A 22,193-nucleotide genomic window follows, 5' to 3' on the forward strand; every position below is an offset into this window, starting at 1 on the left:
TGGCATTAAAACTTTATGAAACTTAGAATTCATTTTGAAATTAAAGCTCAAAATATCTATTTCACCGATTCTTCATGAAGCATGAACATGAGCTTGGGATTTACCATGAAATTCTAATTTCAAAAATGGGTCTCCATTAACATAGTGTAAGGTTATATTTAATGTTAAAGAATTAACATAGATAACGTTAAGAGATCAAGAACTGTTCATGATAGGATGATATGGTCAGCAAACATGAACATCCATTGTCTCACAAGCTAGCTTTGTCAAAGTGCTGGTATCTTCAGTTATTTTCTAGTTGGTTTTAAGTGATCTTGCAGTTAGGTTCACACGTAGTTTCAAAGCCCTTTTTAGGAAAACTGCTGTATTTCAAATATGGTGCATCAGGAGGCAGTCTAGAGAAAGAAACATTTCTATTTAAAGCATAGGCTTAATTCTGTATTTCAAGCATAGATAAAATCATTAATGTCTTTCTTTGATGGAATGGGAAGCTGACAGGTGGAATATCTTAATAGCAATGCTGAGTAATTTATTTGTAAAATTCTATTGGCATTTATATCAACCATATTATTTCATGTTGCAGACATCTGAAAAGAGTCATTAATAATGTCCAAAATAAAATTACTTCCATTGTTGTCTATTCCTCAAATGATTACTTCTGATTTAACACAATGATTTTGCATAGTTTCAATGCATTTTCTGGTAGTTGTGCATACAATCTAAATGAAATCATCTTGGCATTGCAATCAGTAAAGTCCCAGGGTAGAGAATGTGGGAATTGACACTTAATGGTGCACTGGTAAACTATAAAGATGCTCCAATTAAGACAAGTATCAGAGGCTCAATAGGTTTAATCAAGTCGAAGAAAATTGACGTAATATACAGTATATTACTAATAACAAACCAGCTTGATCAATCTAGATTCATGGAAGTTGTAATTAATTTCATATATCTGTACTTTTGGATGTTTATTTTTGTTGGACAGTTGAATTATTTTAACAGTAAACATTTATGTAATCATATATGAAAATCTTTCACAGCATTAATGATTTTATGTATTTACTGATTTTTAAAATATAGATTCTGCTGTGTACAGTTGCTTTAGGGTGAATTATATACTGGTGCAGTACAGGAAAAAGATATGGAAATGTAAGAATTTCAAGCAAAAATTACATCTGTAAATAAAGTACAGAATAAGGAAATTGGGATTAGGCTTAAAATTATGAGATAAACTTGTGATTGTTTTGTTTTGCACAAAACATTGTTTTACTGTAAAAGGTTGTTTTTGAATAAACCCAAGTTATTACTTTGGCCCATGTTTGATTGAAAGAGTCTCTACGCGAAGCAATACAAAGACAAAACATCCTGTTTTGCCAGTATTCTTCTGTGTAACAACATTTTGACAAAATGTTTGAACGGAGGACAACACTTAGAATATACTACATTGTTATACCTTTTTCTAAAAACAATCTTTTACCCTGAGTTAAGTTTATGCACAAATTTTACTTAAATTTCAAGACAGTTATTAGGAAGTAGTTTAATAGAAATTGTGATTACTTCACTCTAAATGGTTGAATTGTAAATGTAGTGGTATGGTATACACAGCCAAATATTATGAATAGACAGTTTGGAAAGGTTATTTTAAGACTATCATTATATATATGGCACCGATATGGACCATGTTCAGTTATGTAGTGTCAGTGTATTATAACCCAATGCTACATTGGGATGTTCTTTTTCTAAATGCTGGCTTTTAATTTTTTGATAAATATTGAAAATCAGGCTCTCCTTTCACTACAAATGCGGGCATTCAATTATTTAACCAGTTGGTATTGAAAGCACTGACTGAAAAGTTTGAAACCTAGTTAAGTCAAATTTGAAGTCAATGAACCAAATAACATTTTTGGAAAGGAGCATCTCCACAAGGATAGGAAAGGAACTATTTTCCCTTTAAACATTTATTGCATAGAAAATCATGGTTTGATCATCTTAAATTCATGGGGTATATTCTTGTAAAAATCCATTACATTTTTATTTACATAATGACTGTACTGGTAATTCCTATGTGACCTTATTTGCTCAGATAGTTATGCAGAATAAATTCTATTGCAGTTTTGTACAGTCTGGTTTCGTTGGTAGCACTAAGGGAATAGATGAGTGGAGTGAACAACTGTGGTGCAAATGCATTTATTTCAGTACATTTACAAATACCCAGTGTCTAGTGAGACATAGCTAAACTATTCTCCCAGACAGAAATCATTTAGTGGGCCATATATTAACCTTTTAATTACTGAATCTATTTATTAATATATGGCCATTAGATATCTATGGAAACTAACTCATGATTGCATGGGAAACAAAATAGCATATGCACATGGATATATATACTGAAACAAACTTATTCAGACTTATAGATATGTGTCGATACATTTAGCAGTTCTATATCACGTTTTAAAAAAACCAAGGCAAATCTACATTTATATATAGGCTGGCGATGAATACATAATAGGAAATAAAATGACCGAAGCCCTGCAGGAACTTAAATATTAGGAAGATAATTTAAAGCTATGCATTGACTGAATTGTAGAGGTAGTTAATCCCAGGGGCAACGATGATGCTTTTAAGTGATTACTGAGGATTTACAGAAGCCTCGACATATTTGAACTGGAATCTGTCGTTTTATGTACAAAAGCGGGATTCGCAAATCGCAAACTGCAATACCATCTTTCCTTAAGCATAGTTTTTCATTTCATAAAATTAGAAATCATCGCATTTTTATATTGTAAACTCCGGCTTATTCTTTTACAGAATTCTATGTAAAAACAGTAATGATGCCTGATTTCTTTATTTAATGTGATAGCCTCGGAATGGTTAAAACCGTTACCTGTTTTTGAAAGATCTGCCGCAGATGGAAGAATGTTTAATAATGGGGAGCCAGTGCCGAACGGGCGCTCTCCCTTGCTGCAGTATCACAGGTTTCCGCGCTGGCGTTAAAATGACCCAGCATTATTCCAGTTTGATCAACATTCAGCGATGAACCCTGCCGGTATCTCCCTTCTCTCTTCAACTTTACTTTACTTTATTCAGAATCACGTCACGTGAACGGAATGGTACGGTCCAATACGAGATCTTGGGAAGAAATGATACGATTCAGAAAACAAGGGAGGTGGAGACAGAGCTCAGAAAAATAGGGATGCGGTGAGAAACGCCACGAACCAGGACTATTTATTCGTCGATGCCAAACGGTACTCACATTGAGAGGAGGGTAAAGTTTAATTAACTCAAACTAAACAGTAAAGTATATTTCCAGGATTTACGTGTTTTTTTAATTCAAAGGCTGTTAGGACAAGCCCCGAGGAAATGCCAAGGTTACGGAGCTCCTCTACACTTCTCTGTGATCGTGAATTTGGATAACTGACATAAATATGCGAGAGCAGCATACTTTAGCTAAATATGCACCACACAATAATTGTTTTGCAAATCAAGCCCTGGCAGGAAGGTTTAAGAAGAGCTTGGTGGGAAACCCTTGAAGTATTAAGTAAACCCAGCATTCTATGACAAAAGCCGGTCAATCGAACATGTCAGTACACACTTTGCTTTGAGAAATCTTGAGTATTTCTACCCACCCCCTTTCTAAAGATATTGACTCAGTCTCTACCATGTCTGTGCCCCCAGAAGTACCTGCTTTTGATATGCTAGTAGTGGCAGTGGGTGTTGGCTGCTCAGTCATCGGGAACATCATTAAGGAGACTGATCCTGTTTTACACTGTTCTTTAATGGCCCATTCTGCGGTAACGCAACACGCTGTAAACTGGGGGATAAAAATAGAACCTGGGTAATCAATCCCCCACTTGAACATACAACCGATTAAATTGTCTAGTAGAAGATAGTAATTCATGAACCCTGAGAAGTGTTGCTAATCTGGTCGCCGCAGCCTCCCTCCAGCGCGGTTCTCGTTAGGACGTCGGAGCTTTTGTCTTGTTCCAGTCAGTTCAGAGCTGGCGATGTGAACAGAATCCTCATCAGCGTACGGTGACACTTCACATAGATGTGTCGTAATGCTTTTGGGATAAAATTAATTACGAGACCAGAGTTACTATTACGTTGCGCTATTTGGTATGAATGGGGGTGCTCTTCTTTAGTTAGTACCGGGATAAATTACTGTTCAATGCAAACGGGTTTTATTTACGCCGGGGTAGATTATACCCGACCAGGGATACTTGATTCCATCACGGGGTGCTAAAATACAAAGGATTCTGCTCCCCACTAGTATTCACTATCAGCGAGATGCCCTCAAAAGTCCACAAGAAGAATGATATTTAGATAGCATTTATATTCTGAGCACACTATTGCGCAAGAGAGGCGGAGTGGTGCGTTAGACAGGAAAGGTTGAGCAAGTATTTAGTCACTGCTAATCTGATTAGCGTTCCAATAACCTGAGTACAGTCAGAATGCCGGTGCCGCCGAGCCGGTCAAAACTACAGCCGAGGTACAAAGCCGCCCAGAATATCTGAGAGAAAATATACAGTTAACATCGGTATGATTGGCCGTTCTCGGGAGTTACTAAATGGTGTGACTGCGCGTGGCAAAAATGAACATATGAAAATATACAACAAAAAATCCCTAATTCTGTCATAATCTCTTATTCAAAGCAATATAAATTCTACCTGCCCATCTAGAGGCATGTAATCTAAGTAGAGATAAAAGAAATAAAATCTTAATCCTATTATGTTGAGAACATAATAAAGTTCCTTTTCAACACACACAAAACGCTGAAGCAACTCAACAGGCCAGGCAGCATCTATGGAGAAAAAGTACAGTCGATGTTTCGGGCTGAGGTCCTTCAGCAAGACCCTTTTGCGTGCGTTGCTTGGATTTCCAACATCTGCAGATTTTTCTCTTGTTTGTAAAATTCCTTTTGCTTCTGTAGCCAATTAACGCTGATCTGCAGGGCTTCATAGAGCACAGAACATTTTTCATATCTAAATCTGCTGGGAAAAAATGTTCATCTTTTTAGACCAACACATCTGTACAAGGAAAGTAGAGCTAACTTTGTGCTGAGTGTATTACAGCCAGTTCTTCCTTCTTTTCTGAATGCTGCCTGTGTATAGAGAAAATGCCCAAAGAGGGAGATCTCAACTATGATTTGTGGGACTACAGAATTTGACAAAGAAGCATCCCTCAAAGTCTTGATCTTAAAAGAGAGAACAATTGATTAGTTAATCAGCTTTGAGAATGGCACTTTTGTGACAAAATGTCCATAAGACATATGCAGAATTAAGCCATTTTGGCACATCAAGTCAGTTCCACCATTCAATCGTGGCTGATCCTATCTCCCCTCCTCTATCCCATGCCCCAATCTTTTCCCCATAACCTTTGATAATGTGCCCAATCAAGAACCTATAAATCTCTGCCTTAAATACACCCAAAGACCTGGCCTCCACACCTGCCTGTGGTAATAAATTCCACAAATTCACCACTAAATAAATAAATTTGGCTGCATCTCTGTTTTAAATGGACACCCCTCTATCCTAGGCTGTGGCCTCTTGTCCTAAACTCCCCCACTCAGCAAAACATCCTTTCTACACCTATTCTGTCTAGGCCTTTCAACATTTGAAGATTTCAATGAGATCCCCCCTCACCTTTCTAAATTCCAGCGAGTCAGGCCATGAACCGTTAAATGTTCCTTGTATGACAACACTTTCATTCCCGTGAACCTCCTCTGAGTCCTCTTGAATGCCAGCACATTTCCTTACATGAGGAGCCCAAAACTGTTCACAGTTCTTAAGGTGAGGCCTCACCGGTGCCCTGTAAAGCCTCAACAGCATATCCCTGCTGTCGTTTTCTAGACGTCTTGAAATGACTGCTAACATTGCATTTGTTTTCCTCACCACTGACTCTTCCTACAAGTTAACCTTTAGGGGGTTCTGCATAAGGACTCACAAGTCCCTTCGCATCTCAGAGTTTTAGATTTTCTCCCCATTTAGAAAATAGTCTGTACATTTACTCCTACTACTAAAGTGATACTGATTTGAAAATATTCAACAAGGGCATAGAAGAAGACATTTTTTTCTTTTCCCTTTGCTACAGGCTACAAACTTTGGAGCCAATGGCTACTCTTTGGGTCAATTAGGGCAGATCCTGGTAAATTAAGATTCAACTCTATTGATGTGGGCAATGGAATGTGAAATTTGTTAATACAGTACCAGAAGTGGCATGATCAGGGATTCACCTTTACATTGAGAACTGAGAAGGGAAAATAAAGAATTCAAAATAAATCCAAATAGAAATAAACAATACTTAATTTTGCAGAATGGTTATGTAAATTGGTAGCACAAGAAGTAGTTGAAATGAATTAGCGTACATTTAATTTCATCAGATAAGTAAGTGAAGAAGAAAGGAATGGGAGGGTATTTTATTAGGACGATGAAAAGGAAGAGGAAAAAGGTCTTCATGGAGCATAAGCAGTCACACACACCTTTTAGTATGAATAACCTGTTTCTGTGGAGCAAATTCCATCTATTGTACAGTATCTATGATAGCTATAGCAAAGTACTTTGTTCATCAGGTGCATTTAATGAACATGTGAACAAGTAGGAATGAGAGTGAAAGCAAAGGTGGAGAATCTAAACCATTATGATTTCTGGTAGGTAGAAAGCCAGACATTATTTTAATATGACTGGTGAACTACCCACACAATTGAATTGAGTACAGGCAGCCTACACACTTGGAATCCAAGATTTCCTGAGGACTGCCCACTCACTATTTATAGTGTGACTTGCACTTCTTAAAGGGAGGTTGCATTCATGTTGTTGGTAACTCCAAATTACTTTATCCAAAAGATTCATTTATGGTATTCTGATACATGCTAGAGTAAACTAAATGCTAATTCTCACTTTTTCTCTTGCTCTCCAAATGCTGCCTGACGAGAGACTATTTCAAGCCCTCTCTGTTTTATCTTGTGTCACAGGTGCAGTTGTTGAAGTGCTGGTGGAAAAAGTGAAAGAGAAAAAAAGGAGTTAGTGCCCTTCTCAGCTAATGCTTCAAGTGGTTAAGTATAGTCCACGGTACTTTTGGAACGAGCTGGTTAATTGTTGTAGCACTATGCCCATGACCAAGATTCATTCCAGTAACTGCTTGAATGGTCTAGTCAGAGCAGCAAAGTGTACTGGGTTTTCTTGTATTCATACATCTGAAGTGATCTCTAATAACCCTTGAAATTTGATATTGAACTGCATTCTTAAGAGCAGCGTGGTGAATATCTTCCCATGTTATTATTGGTTGAGGAGTAATAGGATTTTGATCCAGTGACAATGAATGAATGCTATTCTATTTCCAAGTCAGGATAGTTTGTAACTTGGACAGAAAGTTTAGAGGTGGAGTTGTTTCCGTTACCATTCTCATGGAATTCAAAGTGCAGCCCACATAAAGGTCACACCAGAGGCTGTTAATTTAATTAATTGGTTAACAGAATTATCACTTCACTCTTCAAAATGGAGAGGAATTATCCCCAGGCCAACAACAGCATGAGGTGTGTTATTTTGTTTGAGATGCACGTCTTTGTGTGTCTAACACAGGGAAAGCCTAGTGTGTGCTAGATTTAGTAGAAGTCATTGGAACATCTTCAGCTAAAATCACTGTGGACCATAGCTGCTGTGTATTTGATAAAATCACACAGTCTTACAGTTTGATACTTCCTCAAAGAGATATTTCAGGCTTCATCATGGTTAGTGTGGTTAATTCAAGGTATAGTCAGTCAAGAATGTGGAACTACAACAGAAATGTGGAAAGTTAACTTCATAAACACACAAACCATTCTGTGTATTCATTACCCCTTGTCTTATGGTTTATGTTACCCAGAAGTTCTGCTCAAAAAGTCTTCTGAGCTGATTCATCCCAGCTTGTTCCCCATCATTCTTCTGTTTGTAGTATCAGTTAAGCATCCTCTTCTACAAGAAAGAGGGTGTTCAATGTCCTGCAGTCTGCCTCGATGAAATACAGATTATATTTAAATAGCAGGTGAAATGCGATAGTTATCAGATGTGGATGCAATTATGGAGCAATGGTGAATGATATTGGTAAAAAGAAGACACAAACTGCTGATGCTAAAAACTGGAGTGAAAAACAAGGTGATGGAAGTCTTTGGGCAGCACCTGTTGTGAGAAATGAATAGCTATTATTCTGGACCAAGATATATATAGCCAGTATAAAAATGTGAAGGGGAAGGGTAGAGCAAGAGCTAGCAAGGGATGGGTGGATCCAAGTGAGGAGGGGTGATAGGCAGATAGGGGAGAGTGGAGGAAGCTGGGAAGAAATAATTAAAAGTAACATAGGGTCAAAGATGATGGAATCAGATTGGAGAGGAATATGGAATCAAGAGATTTGGGTAAAAACCCTAACTGATAGGTTATTCTCACCTGAGTAATAAGGACATGTTGCACGGAGTTTGTGTGTACGAGTGTAGTAGTGTTAATAATGGCAACAAAGATTTGGAGCCAACTGTACTGAGTTTGGGTCCAGATGAACATAATCTTCTCTCATTGCTGCTTTATAGTGGATTAGGAGGGCTTCATAAGGGTATTTCTCCCCTCAATGCTGTGAACCAAAATATCCAGAGCTACATTAGGAAATTTTGGATATCCACTCCTGTCCATGCCTAACCAAACTTATCAAGCTTTTGCAAAGTTTCCATCAGAAGTTTATGTGCATGTGTATGCATTTATATTTGAATTCTTGTGAAATTGATAATGGGGTGGCTTTTTGATCCTTTGGTTCAAAACACTTCAAAATCGGTTTTTTCCAGATGCTCTAGTTTCCTCTCGCAGTCAAAGAGGTACCAGGTAGGTTAATTAGCCATTGTGAATTGTCTCGTGATTAGGTTAGGATTAATTGGTTTGTCGGGGGTTGCGGAGACGGCATGTCTCAAAGGACCAGAGGGGCTTACTCCGTGCGGTATCCCAAAATAACTAAATAAAAACAAATTTACCCAGATTCATTTTGTCAGTTTTCATTGCAATCTTGAAGACCAGACTATTATGATGAGTTGACGCTCTCCAGAGAAAGCTTACTCTGACATCAAGAACAGTGCATTACGCATTCCAGTTTGTAGAAAAATAATGTAGAATCTCACTGGTAATCCTTCAGCCAAAGTGCACAGCTGTTATCAGTAGTCAATTAGGTCCTTCTAACTGAATAAATACATAGAAAATGAACACAGAACGGTTGACAGCATATCATTTAGACCATGTGTGGATTACAAGTATGACCACAGAGGAAAAACAGATCTAACAATCTGATGAATAATGCAAATTTACCCTTGCATGTCCATACAATTGATAGCTGTTCCACAATGATAATCTAAAGCTGTTCACCTAATGTTAGCATTTTGGGACTGTGTCACATCCCTGACTGAGTCATTGTACCATAAAATCCACAGAAAACTAATCCAGAATGGTCTTCAGAAATAATAGTTTCGTGTGGGCTAAAATCACATCTTCCTGTAATGTGTTCAAACAAGACTTAATTTCATTTCAGTCAATTCATCATTTTAAGTGCTGCCCCCCAATATGCAGGTAAATGTGTATCTGTTCTGCCTTAACACTGTTTTAGGTTTCTTAGAACCAGTGAGTGAGTGAGTCAGACAGTGTTGACCATGGATGTTGCGTCCCAGCTGTTTAGATACGCAAGCCTGGGCAGTACGATATGGAAAACAAGCTGTTGCCCCTGTAGCAAGCTCCGCCTCTCCATGCATTTGATAAACCGAAAGGACTGGCAGAGACCGATACGGTTGGTACCACTCAGCTGGCAATTAAATTGTTAACAGGCAGAAATTTATACAAACATTACAAATATGCCAAAATGAAGCATAAATCTAAATTTTAAGAATGGGTTAGTTTATAGATGGTGAAAATCTTTTGTTTACTATTTGAAAATTTGGTCAATTGTAGCACTCAGGAGATGAGCACTGAAGTGTACAAGCAACTATCACTTGGTCCCTCTGAATGAGGTTACTAATTTAGTCTAAAATTAGGTGCAATTTTCTGTGATGGGCCTCATCCACATTGCACCAGACTTGAGAATACAACAATGAAATTCATTTCCCACAGAGAAGAAAGCTTTCTTTGGGTGATTTTGAAGTGATTGTGACTGATTTATTTATTCATCCAGTTCATGTAATGGTAAGTGATTTGTCACGTTATGAACTGTCTATAAATCTCTGCGCTCTCCATTTTTTTACTGTTCTCATTGCTGTGCTTTGCAAGTCTGAAAAGTTACATCCAGAAACTGTGAAAGAGACTCTTCACTGTTCACACTCAGGAACTCAGTGGTTTAGCAAGCTTGATTTCTCAACTGTTGTCATTGTACATCATTATGTCAATTATCCAGCATTTTGTGAGAGTCTGGCAAGGATGCTGACCTTGACTTTATTACGGTTTATATGTTGTGTTCTCTTGTTGCAGAAGCATTGGATTGTCTGTTCTACTTCAAAGAAAATGATGAGAGGAATTTGCTCAGTGCAGCACTGTTCCTGATGCCTTGTTCTTGAAAAATTTCCACTTTGTTTCTGATTTCTGTTTTTTGTTTCCTTTTCACAAGACTAACCATAATTGTAAAGAGGTTGAGCCATAATAAAAGATAGGAAAAGCAGAAATCTTACAGTCAAGAAAGGCAAGATTTAAGGAAGACCTAGATACATAATGTAAATTAATAATGTACATTAAACAAGATTAAATTCAACTTGTTTTTCTACATTTTTTAGATATAAAATAATCAATGCAGTTGCAGATTTCAGCCCTGCAAGTAAATTGGTTTGATATTGAAAGTTAATGTACAGGACCAATGAAATTCAATGTCTTTGAGTTTGAGACCAAGTTTCTAACATTGGTGGGATCCAGGTGCAAAATAACTTGTAACGGGATTCTGAGGCATGTAAATTATTTATTTCATTCATTTTCTCTGAACTAATGGTAAGTTTCTGATACAAAATGACTGCACTAACATCTGTGAGAGTTCAAAATAATTTATTCATCAAAGGAACAAAAGAAAATTATTTTGCGAGCGGTTTACAGGAACTGTATAAGCAGATTCACAAATGAGTTTGGGCACTGCATGTTTTGTGTTATAGAAAATGACAAAAATACACCTAACTCCTTACAAATCTAGACAGATGATAAGGATATGTTGGCTCTTTAAAGAACAATGTGGAAGTGTTCAATAATCATTCTTCAATATGATTTTTTTTCTTTTCCATGGAGTTCTAGATACCACTACCATTCTTGAAACTCATCTAGGTAGCCCTGCATGTGTGATCTATAACAATGGACTACCTGATCTAGTATACCAATGTGTGTAATTGCTAATAGTTGGCTACAGTTTCACTCACTGGCCCTGGACTGCTGAACGCCTATTTGCAGCATTCCACTTGCTGCAGAGCCTTTGACCAACTAATTAAATTTTTCCACATGAGAAGCACATTGCACATGCTCTAACAATCCTGACAAATATTACTGATGCAGGAACAGGCCACTTAGGCATGTGGATTGCTCCCAGAAGCACCCCTCCCAGCACCACCTCCACTGCACCTTATTTTATTCCTTGGACCCAGTGCAAATATTGACAATGTCCTTTGGAATTTCCTTCCAGAAAATGATATATTGCCACAGTTCTTCCAACATGCAAGAAGTATTTCTTAATTATGCAATGGAATAGACTATTGGAGACATTTTTATTTAACTACCAACAACATCAACATAAAATGCTGCTACCAACAAAATATGAGCATTTATAGACTATGTAATTCTCAAGCCTCTGCATATGCTCTGGCATCAGAGATAATTCTCATGACTCTGCTGACTCCTTGGGATCCCTATACACAATCTCAGAGACTAGTTAATCCTAGTTTAAGACCCTGAGCTTTGGAAACTTTGACTGTTTAGCTTTTTCAATTCCCTTGTGATCAAAATACCTGGAAACTGATGGTTGATTGGAGCTACCAAATTCAATTGCTTAGTGGATTTCAAGCTCTATTTGTGGGCAGTGAAGGTGAGGATCCCTATCATGAACTACCTCTACATGAAAGGTCACTTCCTTGCCCTGTTGCTGAGTCTTAAATCTTTCTGCATCCCTTTGCACAGTATTTTCTATAGTTCAAATGATCTCTCTCTATGATGTTTCAGATCTCTCTCTCCCAATGATTTAATGAATAGAATCAGGTTTATTATCACTGGCATGAAATTTGTTGTTTTTGTGGCAGCTGTACAGTGCAAGACAAAAAAATTACTATAAACTACAAAATAAATAAACAGTATAAAAATAGTTTGAATAATTAGGTAGCATTCATGGGCTCATGGATTGTTCAGAAATCTGATTGCACAGGGGAAGAAGCTGTTTCTAAATTACTGAGTGTTGGTCTTCAGGTTGCTGTATCTCCTCCCTAATAATAGTAATGAAGAGAGGGCATGTCCTGGATAGGAAGGGTCTTTAGTGTGGATGCTACCTTTCTGAGGCACCACCGCTTGAGGATGTCCATAATAGTGAGGAGTGTTATGCCCATGATGGAGATAGCCAAGTCTACAATCCTCTGCACCCTCTTGCAATCCTGTGAATTGGAGGCTCCATACCAGGCTGTGACACATCCGGTCAGAATGCCTTCCACTGTTCACCTGTAGAAATTCGCAAGCCTCTTTGGTGATATACCAAATCTCCTCAAACTCCTAATGAAGTAGAGCTGCTGACATGTCTTCTTCATTAACTGCATCAATCTGTTGGGCCAGGATATGTCTTCTGAGATATTGATGCCCTAGAACTTAAAGCTGCTTCCAGGTGATTCCTTCCTAACCTTTGCAATTACTCTATTAATCTCTCTCCCAACATGAACTTTATTCTTCACAGAATCATGTTCTGCAGTCTTTCCCTTGCTAATTTCTCTCGCCTACTATACATATGATCTTTCCACCTTGCAATCCTTTCCTCTCCACAATTATACCTTCCCTATTATTTGTAACTGGCACCTGGTGGTGTAGTAGCATCAGCACTGGGCTCCAGTACGAATGGTCCCAAGTTCGAATGCAGCTGGCTCCCTTGCATGCTTTCCATCCATGCAGGGTTGAGCGTCGAGCTAGCAACTCGACCTCATAAAAAAAACTGGAGAATGCTACAGAAATGCCAGATGATGAGCTATCACCCAAAAGATCGGTGCATAAAGCTTGTCATGATGGCGCCCCGAAGACTCCACCAGGAGTTAAGGGCATTCTTATTATTATTATTTGTAACCCCCTGATTTTCTCCGTCTGCAATCTCTCACTTCCCACAGTCACTAACCTCATACCCAAAACTCTGCTAATGATCATTGATCTCCAGATAATCCTTGTCATTTTACTCTTATTTTGAACTCTCTGTTCACTTTCTTTCTTTTCTTATGATTTCTGCTACGTTAAACTTCAACACTATTCCTTCACCCCCTTGCTGATCTTATCAATTCTATTCCCGTTCTTCAATTGGTATATGATGGGGTGCAAAGCTGGGTCATGGATTTGTAGTGCATTTTTGCTAATACATTCTGTTAAGTATTTCTGTTCCTGATATCCTTGAATATTTCAGTGATATTGCTTTACTTCATCTGTATTACCCAATGGTTTATTCAACTAAATGAGATATTCTTTATTTAACATTTTCTCTCCAGGCAATAAAACATAATCTTTCTTTCTGGTACATCTGTGTTATTATTTGCTCTTTTCTCCACTTTTTCTTCATACAAACTTGCTCCTTTTGAAGGTGACAATTCATTTTTGAACGAATGTTGAAACCTTTCTTGGAACAGGTCTCGACCTGAAACGTCGACTGTACTTTTTTCCATAGGTGCTGCCTGGCCTGCTGAGTTCCTCCAGCATTTTGTGTGTGTTCCTTTCTTTCAAAGATATATTTGAAACTACCATCAGATGTGTAGTATGAATATTCTGTTTTAGAAACATTACAAATTTACTGTAATTGCTAACAAAAATAAAGAACAATAATTGTGATTTTAAGCTTTAAAAGATAGTTCCTGCTCTAATTAAGTAATTATATGGGAACAATCCATTGGACTGCCAAAATGTTTTTAAACACTATACACTCCAAAAGAGGTTTAAATTTGACTAACTTGTGTAACACTCTGTAATGTTCCACTGCAAAAGTAATGGGTTCTCTGCAGCAGCAATGTTTGGGTTATGACTAGAGCTAACGGGACCAATGGAATGTATGTTGGGCAATCAGAGGCATGTTGATCTCTCTTGTGAGTCTGGAAGCAGGGATTTCATAGCCTTTTGTCGGCGAGAGATGAAGAGAAAGGACGCAAATGGAAAGAGTTGGTAGACCGCTGGACAGAGTAGACTTGGAGCTTGGAGGAGGTCAATGGGGATCGAATGGACGATTCCGTGAGCTCCAACATGCGCACTAGACTGTTGCATTAAAACCAGCTTTTTATCTTTTTCTTTACTAATCCTACAGTCAGATTAAGATTTATAAATTTCAATCATTTAATTGCATATTGTGTACTGTCTGATGTTTTGTGGTTTGGATTTGTAACCCGGCAACACTTCACACATAGCATCCACACAAACGAGATTTCTCTGTTTGGCTGGACCAGAGGCTGTCTTCCCCTAGACAAACGCATGCTGGCTAAACCTGAGGGTTACACTTGTACTAGCAATCATTTCTGAATAAAGCATACAAATTCTAAAAGTCGATTAATCATTTCTAGTGACTTCTCATGTTTGTGAATCTGATATTTTCCTAATGTCAGGCACTCAACTGATGAACCCTGTCATCAACATAAGGTTCAGATTAGATTAGCTTTATCTGTCACATCTACATCAAAGCACAGTATGATAAAATGTATCGTCTGCATCAACGACAAACACAGTTGAAGAATAGCTCACAAGGATCACCATGCTTCCAGTGCAAAATAGCATGGGTACAACCTCTTTGCAATTTATATGGGAAGAAAGCAGAACAGCAAGAGAACACCCATGCGGTCACGGGTAGAATGTACAAGCTTCTTACAGACAGCATCAAGGATTGAACCCCTACTGCTTGTGTGTAACGTCTTAGTTACTAAGCTACTATGTCGCCCCCAGTGTGGCTTCAGCCCATATTGCTGTAAATTGAAGTTCAAAATCCACACAAAGCTCCAGCAGTACTGTCACAAGGAACAAGGAACGTAACACATTACACTCTTGCATTATTTATGATTTAATGGAATACTTAGATCTAAATTCCACTCATACCCTATCCAACACTAAGCTTTATGTAAGGTTTGCAAACTCAGTTCAGGAGGAACATAGCCATTTATCACGAGGCAAATTTAGGCTAAGGAGAGGACCAAAGTCAGGTCTGTGAACCTTCTTCTGAGTCACCTTTAGCCCACAATGTCTGTTCCAAACATGATGCTGACTTAAAGTGAATATCTTATGCTTGTACATGATGCATATTCCATTCCCTGCATATTTATGTCCACCTTTTAATCATGAATATCATATCTGCATCTTTTATTCTTTCTGATTGCCTGCTCCAGGCAGCTCCCACACTTTGTAAAGTAAAATAACTTATCTGGCACATCTCCTTTAAACTTTCTGCTTCACATTGTAAGTGCATATCTAGTACTTGGCATTTTTACCAAGAAGAAAAATTCTGTCTATATACCCTATCTATGCTTCTCATAATCTTATCTTCAATCAGGGTCTATGCTCTCTTCTCTCTTCTTCCCTCTTCCATTGGGCAGGAGATACAAAACCGTGAGAGCATGTGCCACCAGGTTCAAGGACACCCTCTACCCAACTATTATAAGATTATTATATGGTTTCCTACAATAGTCTCTTGACCCCACAATCAACCTTGTTGTGATTCTGCACTTCATTGTACACCTGCACTATACTTAGTAGCTGTTACATTTAATCTGCACTCTGTTACTGTTTTGTTTTCAACTACCTCAAAGTACTGTGTAATGATTTGATTTGCATGAACAGGATGCAAGATAAGCTTTTTGCTGTATCTTGGTACATGTGACAATAATAACCAATTCATCCAACACTCCAGAGAAAGCAACACAAATCTGTCCAACTTGTTCTTATAGCTCATATATTCCAATCCAAAGAGCATCCTAGTAAAAGTCTTCAGCACCTTTTACCAAGCTTCCACATCCACATGTACACATGGATATACATCCACGTTGCACTTCCGTAAAGAAAGTTTGCCACTTTTGTTTGTATAAGGGGTTTGAGGCACCCGCAGCATGGCACCTGTCCCATCCTTTCTGAAAACAGGACGACTGCACGACAAAATGTTAAAAGGTATGAGCTGTAATGTCATTGCTTTAAAGTACTCAAGTAGTTTGTGTATGGCTCTCTCTGAGATCTCCCAGTAAGTAACATGCAATGCACTTTGTTAAATCATTAGCCGCATTCCTCAAATCATCAAGAAAAAGTGAATGGAACGAAGTGGAGCTGGCATGATTAGTACTGTACCTTCACAGATGTTGCCAAAATTGATGGTATAGTGGACAAAGAAGAATGTTGTCTCAGGCTATAATGGGGCAATAGTCAATTGAGAAAGGAGCAAAGGATTGACTAATGGTATTTAACTCAGGCATATGCAAAGCAATGCATTTTGGGAAGTTAAACCAGGACGGGACATATACAGTGAATGGCAGGAAGCCTAGGCATAGAAGTATATAGTTCCCTAAGTGTGACAGCACAGGTAGACATTGTAATGAAGAAGCCAAGTGGGCATGCTTGCCTTCACTGGCTATGGCATTGACTACAAGAATTGGGACATCACATTACATTTGTAAAAGATTTTGGTTAGACTTGGAGTATTGTGTGCAGTTCTGGTCAGATAGGAAAGGGATGATTAAGTTCGAGAGTACAGTAAAGATCCACAAGTGTGTTGCCTGGGCCAGATGGTTTGAGTGATGAGTGTAGACTGGAACTGTTTTCCCTGGAGCAAACGAGATTGAGTTGTGACCTAATAAATGTTCATAAAATATTGATGGCTTTTGATAGGATGGATGGCCACAATCTTATTGTCATGATAGCAAAGTCTAGTGGTAGCACAGGTACAATTACCATGTTAAAAATAATGAACAGGTACATGAAAAGGAAAGGTTTAAAGGAATATAGGCTAAGTACAGGCAAATAGGATTTTGTTTAATAATTGAGGTGGCATTTTGGTTCATAGACAAGTTAAGCCAAGAGGCCTGTGTCTGTGCTGTATGACTTTAAAATCAGGAAAAACAGCAGACATGACAGAATATAAAATGGCACCTTGAATATAAAATGGACAATATTATTTTCAGAAACTGCAAATAAGACCCAAATAAACTAAGGAAAGTATTTAAGGTTCATTTGGTGAAATCATAGCTTTTCAATTTTTGGATAAAATTATTACACAATAAAGACCTCACATGTTTAAATGAAAATAAGATGGAAAGGTGGTTTGAAGATATGGTGATAATATGAGGAGACTGCAGAAATGAAAAAAAAGCAGAATAGGTATTGATTACGTTATACGACCATAAAACTTACTTGAGAAGTCTCATGGTGTGATGGATTGTAGATTTCAAAGAAATTTAATTCAGAGCTACCAGAGTGTTCTTATCAGAGTGTTCTGTAATAGTTTAGGAAATGGGGTATGTTTAGATTTAATACAAACTTATGATATAAAGCCCAATATCAATTCACAGATGAATAATTTGTCTAGTTCCAATAGTTAGAATTATGCCTTTGCCACTATTTAATATGTGGTCCCATATTAATTGCTGCCCTTATAACAGGGGAATTCGGTGGAGAAATCTGAATCAAACACTTCACAAGCTTCTTTGATATCCAGCTCAGAAAGGCAGGAATAACTTGTACCTGATATCTCAGCTACCCGATCCTGTGATAACTGTTCTGTGATTGTTTTAAGCATAAAGCAGCTTCAGAAGGGATTAACAAGTGAAATCACAACAAAGAGCTCTGCTACAAGATGAGTTTCTTCAGTGCCAACTCGGACTGATGGCATTGAGGCTTTACGTGAGAGTTCAACGAAATATATCTTTTCAGGTTTGGGTTGTTTATTTAAAATCATAAAGCAGGGATTCTCAAGTATATTTTTATTACATTTGATTAGCTCCCTTAAATCAGTGCTCTACTGAAGCCTGTGTAACACATCTCTGCATTGTCAGATGGCTGTTCATAAGATCTGACGCCAGTCACAAACGACAGGTCATGCCCACACAGATGATAATAAATTAAGAGGACCAGGCTACAATTGGCTTCAGTGCTGGAGATGCAGCTTGGCACCTTCTCAAGAATTGAGGACCAGGTGGCAACATCCACTGAAGCCCAAATGGTTAACAATAACAATCTGCAGAATCTGATCCCCCTCTAATAGCAGCTAGGATTAGATTAGTCATTAATATGAAATCACATACTGGTACCAAGGGAAACAGGGTGCAAATGGGTGGAAAAGCTGATGCTGCTAATGACACAACCTGTGTGTTAATATGCTTCTTTCGAATGGTTGCTTGCTTTTGGAGTGCAACTGGGTAAAGCTTTGTTTTCTGAGTCCCTATATTGGAAAATCGACTTGTGATAGGAAAGGCTGTAACTAGTGTTTATTCCTATATATCACATTTCTCATTTGCAGTATTTCTTATCTGAAGTATTCTGGCACAAGCTCTGTGTCATACTTCATAAAAATAAAGGAAATCATTTTTCACAAAGTCTAAAAAGTTAATCCAGTGCCAAATTCTGAAACTGCAACAAAATAAGTAACAATCTATAACATGTGGCTGATGTTTACGGTCTGATGACAGGAAATGGGCTCAGGCCTCTTTATGGTGTATGATGTCAATCTCCCTGAATATTTTTGGAAAACTGCCTTTTGATCCTTGCTTAGCATGTTCGTGTGTCCTTATGTCAACTGACAGCTGGCACCTTTTTGAGAAAGAGATGGCCAAGTATCAGAACATGGCAGTACTGTGAGGGCTTTGGAAGTACCCAAAAATGTAGATAAGGCTTGGAGTTCTGCGCAAATGAGTTGAAGGTTGTTGGAATAGGTCCGATGAGCAGCGATGATAGGGGGATGACATCAAGCAGAATTCAGAAAGAACTTTGTAGCTATTGTTTAATTGGTTCTTGGTCAACTTTTCATATTCTTAACAAGTGTTTTTTGGTCTGGTACTGTGAGCTAACTATATGCCAAAACTCGGTAAGGAAGACTATCTCATTGCTCCAAACCTACCAGGATATGAAAGTAAATTCCAGGGACACGAGTAAATTTTCTGAAGATAATGCAAAAGACAATGAGCTGGCTGAGTGGAACTCACCTGAGCAACTACACTCAGTGGCTACTTTATTAGGTAAACTCGTACACTTGCTTGTAAATGCAAATCAGTTAACCATGTGGCAGCAACTCAACTGCATAACAGCATGAAGACGTGGTCAAGAGGGCCAGTTGTTCAGACCAAACATCAGAATGGGGGAGAAATGCTGACTAAGTGACTCCAACCATGGAATGATTGTTGATGCCAGATGGTGTGGTTTGAGTATCGCAAAAACTGCAGACCTCCTGAGTTCTTCCTGCAGAATAGTCTCAAGACTTCACAGAAAAGCAAAACAAGTGAGCAGCAGCAGTTCTGTGGGTGCAAATGCATTGTTAATGAGGGAGGTCAGAGGAAAATGGCTGGATTGATTCGAACTGGTGGGGAGGAGACAGTAAATCTAATAACCATGTGTCAGGACAGTGGTGTACGGAAAAGCATCTTTGACTGCACAAGACATCAGACCTTGAAATGGATTGGCCACAGTAACAGAAGGCCATGGACATACACTCAATGTTCACTTATTAGCTACCACCTGTACCTAATAAAGTGGCCACTGAGTGTATATTGCTGCTTCAATGAAAGGTGCAATAATTTGATGAATCCAGAGCTGATCATGATTTCCTAATCCTTAATGAAGGAAAGAATTCATTTAGCACTTTTGTGCAGCTTGCATTAAAAGGCTGAGAGGTATCAAAACGGCAGATGTGTTCAACTGAATACAAGAAATAGTTTGTTGCATGGGAACAAGTACCAGGCTTGTTCATGTTATCATAACTGAAACAGCAAAATTGCTTACAAACATGTATAAAAAAGGAGAAAATCATAGAAAACTCAGAATATTTCAAATACCCTTCATGCAAACTGTAATGAGGAGCCCATGATGGCAGGCCAAAATGGCCAAAAATAAAATCGTGGGGAATTTTAGCAATGGGGAGATAGGAAGAGAAAGGAGAGAGAACATTGAAATAATGCTTATACCAGTTGAGCAATTGAGACTCAGAAAACTTGCAACAACAACTTTCTATTTTCTTTCATATTTTGCTCCTTCTGCAGTTCTTTCCCCTGGTTTAAATCAGCAAAATAGAAGCAATTCTCTTTGTTTCAATACCTCATGCAGAAAATGTCACATTTGAATTTTTTACCATGTTGTAAAGATCAGGACAGCTAACAAGCTGTCATCCAAAGCTTAAGCTAGATAAATGATTAATATTAATCATCCACTTCAAAAGTATTACATTAGTGTTGCCTTTCTATAAATTCCATGTTTTAATGAAACAGAGCTAGAAAAAATGTCAATCTACTATATGCACCACTAAATAAGTAAATTACTATATAATTTTATGTGCAAATTAATTAAAATAAAATTTAGTGGAGAATTTGGCAATGGACAGATTATAACTTCAAAAAGATATAAGATGCCTTGAGGACACTATATAGATTCGAACACAGATAATATTGGAGCTGTAAATGAGGAACAATTATACTTGACAATTATGTGATGTATAACTGATCTGAATCAATAAAATATATCACCCTTTCATCATTGTGCTGATAATGGTATGAACTCATAGATCAAGAGATCAATATAGCTTTGAATTTAACATTATATGTAATCTCTCTCCTGTAGTTTTAGCTGCAGAGTTTTCACTTTGCAAATGTTAGGTTTAAAATTCATAATGTGCTCATTTAATGAGAGTGCTAAAATTGTGATGCAAAACTCTGCCCTTGTCAGATTCCCACTATCAGAATCACCCAGTCCTGGATGTGGATAGTTCAATTAGATACTGAAGGATATTGATCTTCGAGCCTGAATGGCTTCACTCACATGAGCACCAAACTGAATCCACAGCCTAGATTCACCTTCAGGAACTCTGCCTTCGTTTTGTATGGCTTTTCATTAATTTCTTTATTTTCCTATGTGTGCCTGAAAGAAAATGAATCTTAAGGTTTTGTGGTATGCACACAGTGCCTAGAAAAAGTATTCATTCTCCCTGGAAGTTTTCATGTTTTATTGTTTTACAACGTTGAATCACAGTGGATTTAATTTGGCTTTTTTGACACTGATCAACAGAAAAAGACATCTTCGTGTCAAAGTGAAAACCGAAGTGATCTAAATTAACTACAAGTATAAAACACAAAATAATTGATTGCATAAATATTTACCTCCTTCAAGTCAGTATTTAGTAGATTCATCTTGGCAGTAATTACAGCCTGAGTCTGTGTGGATTGGTCTCTATCAGCTTTGCACGTCCAGATACTGCAATTTTTCAAGCTCTGTCTGATTGCATGGGGATCATGAATAAACAGCCCTTTTCAAATCCAGCCACAAAATTCTCAATGAGATTGAGGTCTGGATTCTGACTTGACCACTCCAGGACATTAGCTTTGTTGTTTTAAAGCCATACCTGAGTATCTTTGGCTTTATGCTTGGTGTTGCTGTCTTGCTGGAAAACAAATCTTCTCCCAAGTCGCAGTTCTCTTGCGACGGCATCAGGTTTCCCTCCAGGTATTCCTTGTCATTTTACCCTCTACCTTCCAGGGGCTGCTGCAGTGAGGTACCCCCACAGCATGATGCAGCCACCACCATACTTCATGGGCAGAATGGTGTGTTTTTGATGATGTGCAGTATTCAGCTTATGCCAAACATAACATTTAGTCTGAAAGCCAAAAAGCTCAATTGTTTCATCAGACCATAAAACCTTCTTCCAGCTGACTTCATGGCAAATTCTAGCTGAGGTGTCATGTGAGGTTTTTTGTTTGAACAGTGGCTTTCACTTTGCCACGATTCCTTACAGCTGTGACTGGTGAAGCACCCAGGCAAAAGTTGTATGCACAGTCTCTCCCACCTCAG

At 38.1% G+C, this 22,193-nt stretch overlaps 2 long non-coding RNA genes across 5 annotated transcripts; one reads left to right on the forward strand and one right to left on the reverse strand.

Annotated features, from left to right (window-relative positions):
* Positions 1-47: 47 nt before the first annotated feature.
* LOC132398053 (uncharacterized) lies at positions 48-5,037 on the reverse strand. 4 transcript variants are annotated; one of them, XR_009513529.1, is made up of 4 exons: positions 3,903-5,037; positions 3,682-3,811; positions 2,885-3,129; positions 48-395 (listed from the first exon to the last, which is right to left on the reverse strand). It is a non-coding gene; the product is annotated as an uncharacterized LOC132398053 (long non-coding RNA). The 4 variants fall into 4 exon arrangements; XR_009513530.1 differs by lacking the exon at positions 3,682-3,811 and having other exon boundaries at positions 3,903-4,313; XR_009513528.1 differs by having other exon boundaries at positions 3,682-4,309.
* On the forward strand, positions 3,121-10,737 carry LOC132398054 (uncharacterized). The gene is made up of 2 exons (XR_009513532.1): positions 3,121-3,265; positions 6,971-10,737. It is a non-coding gene; the product is annotated as an uncharacterized LOC132398054 (long non-coding RNA).
* The last annotated feature ends 11,456 nt before the right edge of the window (positions 10,738-22,193 follow it).

This window comes from Hypanus sabinus, chromosome 8 (assembly GCF_030144855.1).
Source record: "Hypanus sabinus isolate sHypSab1 chromosome 8, sHypSab1.hap1, whole genome shotgun sequence".
Lineage (NCBI taxonomy): Eukaryota > Metazoa > Chordata > Chondrichthyes > Myliobatiformes > Dasyatidae > Hypanus > Hypanus sabinus.